The sequence below is a fragment of the Schistocerca cancellata genome, chromosome 3 (genome assembly GCF_023864275.1).
Source record: "Schistocerca cancellata isolate TAMUIC-IGC-003103 chromosome 3, iqSchCanc2.1, whole genome shotgun sequence".
NCBI lineage: Eukaryota > Metazoa > Arthropoda > Insecta > Orthoptera > Acrididae > Schistocerca > Schistocerca cancellata.
Window position 1 is genome coordinate 321,297,765 of NC_064628.1, and position 9,469 is coordinate 321,307,233.

Sequence of the window (9,469 nt, forward strand, 5' to 3'; positions counted from 1 at the left end):
ACCCATTGCAGTTGTCTACACATGGCAGGAGGGGAAGGGAAGGAGACCCAAATACATACATCACTGCTGCAGCCACCACGACTGCTCTCCCCACCACCAACAAAGACAGCGACAAAATTCGGTAAGCAAATTTCTGGTGTGCACACAACTGTTGATCAGATGAGGAATTGGCATTTTGTGTATGAGCTGGCAACTCCACTACCCAAAACTGACATGCCAATCACAAAGTTATTTTAATCGAATTATAGTGATAATTCAGACGAGACTCATATCTTGTTCTGTAGTGTGTTTTACAGAGTCACGTACTTAGAATTTCACACCATCATCATCGTTTTCCAATTCCAGTTTCCCGGGTGTTGTGTACAAGCGCGAGCCATCGCCTTCTGTCTTCATACATCGTCTATTCCAGGGCAGCTTCCCACGTGTGTCCCTCCTCCTCCACATCTTACCTTACAGTTTCTATCCAGCGTTTTCCTGGTCTTTCCTGTGGTCTTCTTACTATGAGGTTTGCGTTGAAATACCTTTTGGCAGGTCCGCTGTTCATTCTCATTATGTGCCCATACCGCTGAAGCTTGCGTTTCTTTATGACACTGCTGACATGAACCTTAATACCAGCTATTTTTCTATTCACCTCATTCCTGATTGTGTCCTTTCTGATTGTTTGGTTCACAGTGCTAATTAATCTCATTTCTGTTGCCTGAATTCTACTAAGGTCTTTACTTAGTAGGGTACATGTTTCTGCACCATATGTTAGGATTGGTATGAAATATGTGTAGTACACCGTCACTTTTCTTTTTCAGAAGATGATTTCTGTTTTGACCGAAAAAATTGGATGCTTTCTGTGTCTTGCTGAGTATTTCCTGCTTACTGGAATTGCCTCTTGAGATCATGCTTCCTAGGTACTTGAAATGGGAAACAGATTCTACTTTGACTCCTGCCAGAAACATACTTGCCGTCGTTCCTCGACTATTGACGGTTGTTTCTACTGTCTTTGTTTTACTTATTTTCAGTCAGAAATTTCTGAATATGTTGTTCCAATCATTAAGTTTCTTCCGTGCTTCAGCTTCTGCCCATACTATCAAATTATCTGCAAAAACCAGGGAATTTGATTCATCAGCTATTTTCTTTATGGATTTTATGATCTTTCCCATTACTATTACAAACGAGAGCAGTGATAGGCCACTTCATTGTTGAAAACCTCTCTTGTTTCAAACCATTTTGATCATACGTTGCCTATCTAGACACAGCTGTAATACTTTTTGTACAGCATCTTGAGTTTATCAATTAGGTACTTTGGCACCTATAGTTCTTCCAAACATTTCCAAATTTTGTTTAAAGGAACTCTCTCATGCACTTTTCCGGTGTCTACAAATCCAATCACAAGATTTTTTTCCATATTCCCAGTACTTTTCTGTCAGCATTCTTATTGTAAAAATTAGATCAATAGTACCTCGGTCTTTCCTGGACCCATGTTGTTCTTCCTCAAGCAAAGGTTCTACTATCTTTTTAAGGCTAATTTCGATGATCTTTTCTAACAGCTTCAGGGTGTGTGACAGCAGCATGACGCCTCTGTAATTTCCATATTTTCATCGATTGCCTTTTTCAACAGAGAGATGATGACTCCCTTAAAAACCAGTGATAACACACTATATAGCCAACTTACGCCTAATATTCCAGCTATCTTTATCATGTCTGAACTGAGATCATCAAAGCCTGTTGACTTTCCATTCTGCATGCTCTTTAAAGCTGTTTCTACCTCACATCATGTTAATGGGCGTCCATTGGTCTGGACTTCATTAATTAGTCTACTGTCACTGATAGTTGTGGTGATCTCATCTCCATTTAGCAGCATGTTGAAGCACTTTTTCCATTTCATCCCTAATCCCTCCCTCTGTTCATATAAGTTACCATAATCTATTTCCACTGCATTTAATTTTTGGTACTTTTTACAGTAATTTCGTAATTCCCTGACAGTTGTCCTCTATCCTTGTGATAAAATCTTCCCAGCACTTATCCTCTTCTTCCCGGATAAGTCTTTTTACAGCTAGTTTCTTTCCCTGTATTCCTGAGCTAGATGTTCAATTGCTAATTCATTTTGTCTATCTTCTATTTTCTGTCTTTCATGGTCTCCATTTCTTTTCAGTATGTTCCTATCTTTAATTGATGCCTTTACCCGATCATTCCACCGAGGTGTTTCTTCTATTTTGGTGTGGCACTCGTTTTTCCACAGATATCCATGACTTTCTTTAACAAGTGTTTCTTTGAATACCGTACTTCCACTACTTCCCCTGTCTGTTTTGGATAATTTTGCTATTATTCGTGCTTTATAGTTTCTTTACTTTTCCATGTCCTTTAATAACCAAGTCTTAATCTTTGGCATTCTGTTTTGTTTCAGATTTGGCATCTGAACATCTTAGATCAGCAATTAATACCCAATGGTCGCTACTTAGACACTCACTGGGTACGACTTTAACATTTGTAACATACTGACCAGCTTTTCTATCAGTGATGATGAAGTCTGTCATAATCTTGAGCTTGCCATCCCAGCTGTATCTCATTATCTTATGACTTTCCCTTTTTTGATACTGTGTGTTCTGTATGGCGGTTTCTCACACAGAAATCAATTAGGTTCTCTCCTTCCGGGTCTCTGTCTTTCTTTACCACCTTGAGCATTCAGATCACCCATAAAGACAGTGTTCTCCTCTGTTCTGCCTTGGTTGTGGCATCATACACAACCATTAACCCAGCTCAAAGGAGATACAGCCACCTGCGCTATCATTCACATCCATGCTGTGGAGTGGGCATCCTCCACATCAGTAGGCCGGTGTGAAACGATGGCTAAGGTAAGGCAGGACGCAGCTTCATGGGGTGTAATGTGGAAGCCTGCCCTGGGTTGAGGGCAAATACCTTAATGACATCTTTGGAAGAGGAGGAGACCTTAGGAATGGCAGATATGGCAGATGAGACACCCCATCCTCTCTGAGGGTAATTAAAAAAGGACACCCCTGCCTTGTGGAGAAGAGAGATCTTCAAAGACTAAGGGAGTAAACCCTGAAAGAAAATCCTCACCAGTGTTAGGTCTAGCAAGTCAGCAGCTGGTCAAATATATACTGCTTTCAAACCTGAACCAAGTATCAGATGGAAGAATGAAATTCACACTATAGTGCCTACATTTACTTTCTGAACTGAACGTGTTTAGCCATAATGACCATTTTCAATTATCACAAATATAACAAGAATAAGGTTGTATGTTTCCGTTAACATGCCTCATTAAGTTCGCACTGCAGGATTATAACTGTCTTAAGACTTTCTTCACTATTTGATGGTTAACATCATACGTTCCGTAAAAGAAACATATACCATCCAAAGGAACATAGAATACACAAGAAACAATCCCAACAATTACATTAAAGGCCACAAATACTGGCTGCAGCTGACGTAACTAAATGTAAATGTCACGTGACTGGGGCCTCCCGAAGGGTAAACTGTTCGTCGGTTGCAAGTCTTTCGACTTGACGCCACTTCAGCGACTTGCGTGTCGATGTGGATGAAATGATGATGATTAGAACAACACAACACCCAGTTCCTGAGCGGAGAAAATCTCCGACCCAGCCAGGAATCGAACCCAGGCCCTTAGGATTGACATTCTGTCACACAATAGGGCAGACTTGTGCACTGATAGTTGTACCGTAAACAACAAACTGCCAATAACTTTTGTTATACAATTTAGGTATAGTGCCAGGAATTCAAAATGTGCCTTCACTTATTTGATCAACTAGTTATGATAACACCTCACAAACCAAACACTTCATCAGAAATAGTATGCGAACATAACTTTTTCTGCACCTCATGTGCTAATGCTCCTACCCTAACCAAATCGTTCACAAAACATTTCTTTTTTTCAAAATCCAGTTTCCACTGTCTCAAATACAATTATGTCAATAATCTTCATATTTGTTCCATGTTTGATGCCAATGAACAACTTTGTAATTCCTGGGCCTTGCCCTTACAAGGGAACCTCCCCATCGCACCCCCCTCAGATTTAGTTATAAGTTGGCACAGTGGATAGGCCTTGAAAAACTGAACACAGATCAATCGAGAAAACAGGAAGAAGTTGTGTGGAACTATGAAAAAAATAAGCAAAATATACAAACTGAGTAGTCCATGCACAAGATAGGCAACATCTAGGATAGTGTGAGCTCAGGAGCGCCGTGGTTAGCTGCGGAATGAGAGGTCCTTGGTTCAAGTCTTCCCTCGAGTGAAAAGTTTAATTTTTTATTTTCAGACAATTATTATCTGTCCGTCCGTCCGTGATTACCATTCCTCCAGGTTGTACACCTCTTGTGCAACCGTTAGATGTGTCTGGTTTTCGGCAACTGAAATACTTTGTGAAAAGATTCTATGATTTTGCGAAGCTGCACAGGTACACAGAGCAGTATCGTTTACGTGATCGTGTGTCAATTATGAAAGTTTAGGCAGCCACACATAATCAACTTCGCTCTCCAAAATTCCAGGACATGTTCAGATTTGCTTGGACATATGCAGGATTTGACGGTCTACACACGGAAAAATTTGAAAGCGTTAAAAACAGATGTTTTGACCGAGCACAGGGAAAACTGTGCGACTGTGAAACTGTTGCATTCATTTGTTGCAGTTTATGTGACAAACTCTTATGTTTTCATCACTTTTTTGGGACTAATTATCACATCCACAACAAAACCTAAATTGGGCAAGGGAGAAGAACCTTTTTACCCATTCGCCAAGTGTATGAGTTAAGTTAGGTAGGTCGACAACATATTCCTGTCATGTGACGCACATGCCGTCACCAGTGTCGTACAGAATATATCAGACGTGTTTTCCTGTGGAGGAATCGGTTGACCTATGACAATGTGATCAAATGTTTTCGGTTCCCATTGGAGAGGCACGTCCTTTCGTCTACTAATCGCACGGTTTTGTGGTGCGGTTGCAAAACAGAGACACTAAACTTATTACGGTGAACAGAGACGTCAATGAACGAACAGACAGATCATAACTTTGCGAAAATAAAGAAAGTAAAATTTTCACGTGAGGGAAGACTTGAACTAAGGACCTCTCGTTCCGCAGCTGCTCACACTAACCACGGCGCTCCTGAGCTCACAGTATCCTTGATGTTGCCTATCTTGCGCATGAACTACTCAGTTTGTATATTTTGCTTATTTTTTTCATAGTTCCACACAACTTCTTCCTGTTTTCTCGATTGATCTGTGTTCAGTTTTTCAAGGCCTCTCCACTGTGCCAACTTATAACTAAATCTGAGGGGGGTGCGATGGGGAGGTTCCCTTGTTAGTACCATATTTTTCTGCTACACAAGAATATAAAATATAATCAAACACTTTTGTTAAATCAGTGTAGATTCCAACTGCCTCTAGTTCTCTTTTAGCCATTATAAAACCTTACACAAAGAAGAACAAATTTTATTTACCAATACCAATCAACTTTCCAGACAACCAAATCACTGAACTGATAAATTCTTCATTATTATGGATTACTACTCTTTCACATAGACCTAGCAACTTAAAAAACATTCTGAGGAATAAAATCTGCAATTCTTCACATTACAGCTTCTTCTGAAGTTACCATAAATTGTAATGCAGGCACACAGCAATCTAGAAATTGTAAGGTTGAAATCTTCACTCATCAATAATTTAATCCATACTTCTTGTTTACACATCTGTAATAACTGTCTCCATGCAACTTAGATCTAGCTTGCCCATTAATCACAGACCACATGTCACATATGTTCTGAGAAAGCCATAATCTATTTCTCTACTGCATGTTCCTAAACAGTATGATGACACTACATATTTGTATTGGGTGTGAAACTTTGTAACATGGGTGTGACACTTCATGATGCTCCTCACATTTCCTTTCCACGACATTCCAGCTGGTAAAAGCGGAGAATACAGACAGTTCTATTTATTACATGCTGGCAGAGCAATCTTCGTAGCACTTGTCATATGGTGTGAAGCATGGGAATACTTCAACAGCTGCCCCCCACCTTTTTTTTAGCCACACAGAGAGTATTAGGCAGATGGCATATTACAGAGCAGCAAATTGAAAATAATATGTCTCAATTGTGCAGTAACTTTGTGATGTGCAACATCAAAAACAAATTTATATTCTGTCCTAGTTTCCAAACCCTTAGGCACTAATATATATCCCAAGAAATGGTAAACTGTGGGGAATAAACTCCAAACCATATTCAAACCATGCAATTTGCTATATAAAAGTAACACATTGTCAATATATGGGCATCCTGACAGGCACTGTCACTATTCTTAGATTTAGCCCCCATTAACTGAGACAGCAGTTCGCATTTTAATCTCTGCATGAGGCATCCCAGGGGTTAGTTAATTTCCCTCATTTAATTTTTCCCGTGACAATTAGAAGCCCCAATTTCAGTGTATAAAGTAGGGCAGCATGTAACTATCATGTGCTCCACATCTGAAAAGTAAAGGAATGCCTTTGAATTCCATTCAAACGTATGCATGTATGTTGTGTATTCCACACCATGCGCCCAGGATTCTATATTTTAAATCTGGTAGCTTGTAAACAAAAACAATGATGTTTACATTTGTTCCTGCACATCTTGAATGTAGCACTATTTTGAGGGTAATCAAACAATAACTGAAATTTTGGTAGTTTGAAGCACACACGTGGTCATCTTCAAAATATCCGCTGAAAGAAGTACATAATTATGCCATGCTTTATTGTATGGTAACTGAACCATTTTCTCTCTTTTACACTAAGGGCTTCACATTAAATGTGATTGCTCATAACATTACCATTCTAAAATAACAGAAGTTACAATGGAATGACACTAAAATGAACAACTAACAGTACAACTAGCGGAACAACCAACCAATTGGCCAAACACTAACTGGATGAAATTTCACTCCTCTGAACAAGAAATTGCAGTAATCTACATCATCTCAACGGTAAAAAGAATTAAAAAAGACACCAGTTATGCTAAGCAAAGTATATGCTACACTCAAAGTATGCGAGAAGAATGTGTACAGAAGCAAGATAATTTTCATTTGCAGGTAATGTGTTAGCAAGTGTGCAATCACAACATTCATCCCAGACAACTGTGAAATTGTTATCAGTTGTTCTGTGAACATCTGCTGAGTCTGTAAAGCAAGGGGACATGTCCTTGACAAGCTGCAGCTTTTGATCAATCTGGGTTGTGCTTCAGTAGTGTAACTTACTGTTCTGCACATGGAGGGCAGAAATCCATGTTTCAAACCCAATCAAGTACACAGTTTTCACCTGTCACATATCAGTAGGAGGTTGAGAACAGGATTATTTCGTATGTCACTACAACAATTATCAAGAATGTGCGTCACATTTCATGCATTATCATCAAATGCTGCACTTCAGTTTTTCGCCTAGATTCTGTTACAAGTAGGATGGCATTATGTTCTAAATATTTACAAGCGTTGCTCGGCACCTTTTAATACACAACAAGAATAATATGAACTACAGAATCCTATAAAATCACTCTTAATCCCTTTCCAATTTGTACCAGTAACCCAACTATCAATTAACATATTTTTGTAACATTCAGTTTCGTATACTCAAGATAAACGCAATGAAAATTTAATACAAAGACATGCCTTTAGGTTTGTTTATATTTAATTCAACAGGCTAAACTCTACGAAATCTGTGTAGGCCTGCATACTTTTTTCGGAGAGCGACAAAAGCGAAGACATTATGACAAACACTATAACATGTTCTCGCCTAAAACGAAATATTGTCAAATCATAGGGTACGAATTAGCGACCATAGTATCACATAAACACTAAGACGCATCTACTGTAAGCTGCAAACAAAGATGTGTGTATGGTAAGTGCGAACAGAAATGTAGTAACATGTTAGTATAATGAAAATATTCACTTCTTTATGAAATGCTTACCTCCGTCACATCAAATTTCTCGAAAGTACACATACTTACAGAGGGCACCCTTCCTGGTAACGGCATACGCGGAAGGACGCACCAAAATGCACAGTAGTAATGTTAGCACTAAAATTCGTGGAATGGCAATACTTACTCCATTTTCGTAAACTTTCTCCTGCACACTAGGTGCGCGACGCTTTTAAGCGACTAGTTCCCCATTTTTACGGCGATATAAAACGAGAGAAATTTTTCACGTGCTTCTTGTATCGTGTCATGGGGACGAATGGGTGGATGAATACTAGAGCGCTCATATGTAGTTATCCTCCTCCGCGTGCTACTTCAGTATTCGTAACAAATACTACTTTACCAGCTTTCCAAAATCAAAAATGGTCGGATTAAAGTGTGTAATTATTACAGTGAATTATATGAAACACTTAACTGATTGCCAAAAATACAAATTTCGCTTGTTAATTGGGACTACTTTTTTGTGCGAATGTCATTGCTTCCATCTGTCACAATGTTGCATCAGAAACTTATATGACGTCATTGATGTTTTGCATTTGGGTTCCTTTAATACATATGTTGAAGACAATACCAATTTCTCGGTAAATCTGTAAATAGTACATCCATCTGAAATTTAAAAGCTACCTGTGTCTGTTTTTAAGACAATGTCCTATTCTTTATTCGTCATATGGTATGGACGTTTAATCGAAAACTAACAGCCTCCGCAAATCTCTGAAAGCCAAATATTTTGTAGAACGTTTCTGCCGTATTGACTTGATCATTGATCAGAAATACTTTTTGTAATTAACAGCAATATCACCACGGTATCAAAACAGGTCAGCTGCAACTCTCTTGCCCTAGCGCTGTTTATAGTGCAACAAAAGCACGGTGGCCGTGCGGTTCTAGGCGCTCCAGTCCGGAGCCGCGCTGCTGCTACGGTCGCAGGTTCGAATCCTGCCTCGGGCATGTGTGTGTGTGATGTCCTTAGGTTAGTTAGGTTTAAGTAGTTCTAAGTTCTAGGGGACTGATGACCACAGCAGTTGAGTCCCATAGTGCTCAGAGCCATTTGAACCAACAAAAGCAACGTAAAGCGTTATCTATGCAACCATGTTCGTGTAACCATTGTAGTTTTGGTAGGTTGATGAACTTCCAACACATACAGCTTTATGGGGCACTCAACCATGTTCCAGTTTGTTTTGCAATGGCCCTCATTACAATTTTTAAATCTTCCAACAGTCTGAGCTTCAAATAACTTAAATTCTCGGGCCCACGCATCGTTCAAAACTAGACGAAAAAATGAGGTGTCGGTATGCAAAACGTTTGTCTGTACGTAACGTAAGACTGAGGCAGTATAATCCCCAACTTTCGATCTCATAGTTCCAGTTTGCAGAGTGTTCTTTCTGACGAAAATGTACTAGCAAATTAAAAGCGCCTTTTTTTCGATGTGCTGCACAAGACCACTGTTTTTGACGTGAAAAATGGATATTTTGGAGGCATCTCTGATTACTGCCCAAGTAATTTCTGCTGGTA

General features: G+C 39.3%; 1 protein-coding gene across 1 annotated transcript in view; it reads right to left on the reverse strand.

Annotated features, from left to right (window-relative positions):
* The window catches only part of LOC126175015 (activating transcription factor of chaperone), a 55,188-nt gene extending 46,940 nt beyond the window's left edge, over positions 1 to 8,248 (reverse strand). Inside the window, exon 1 of the mRNA XM_049921503.1 lies at positions 8,091 to 8,248. The gene's annotated coding sequence lies outside the window, so the exon portion shown is untranslated. The remainder of the gene's footprint in view (positions 1 to 8,090) is intronic.
* Between the last annotated feature and the right edge of the window lie 1,221 nt (positions 8,249 to 9,469).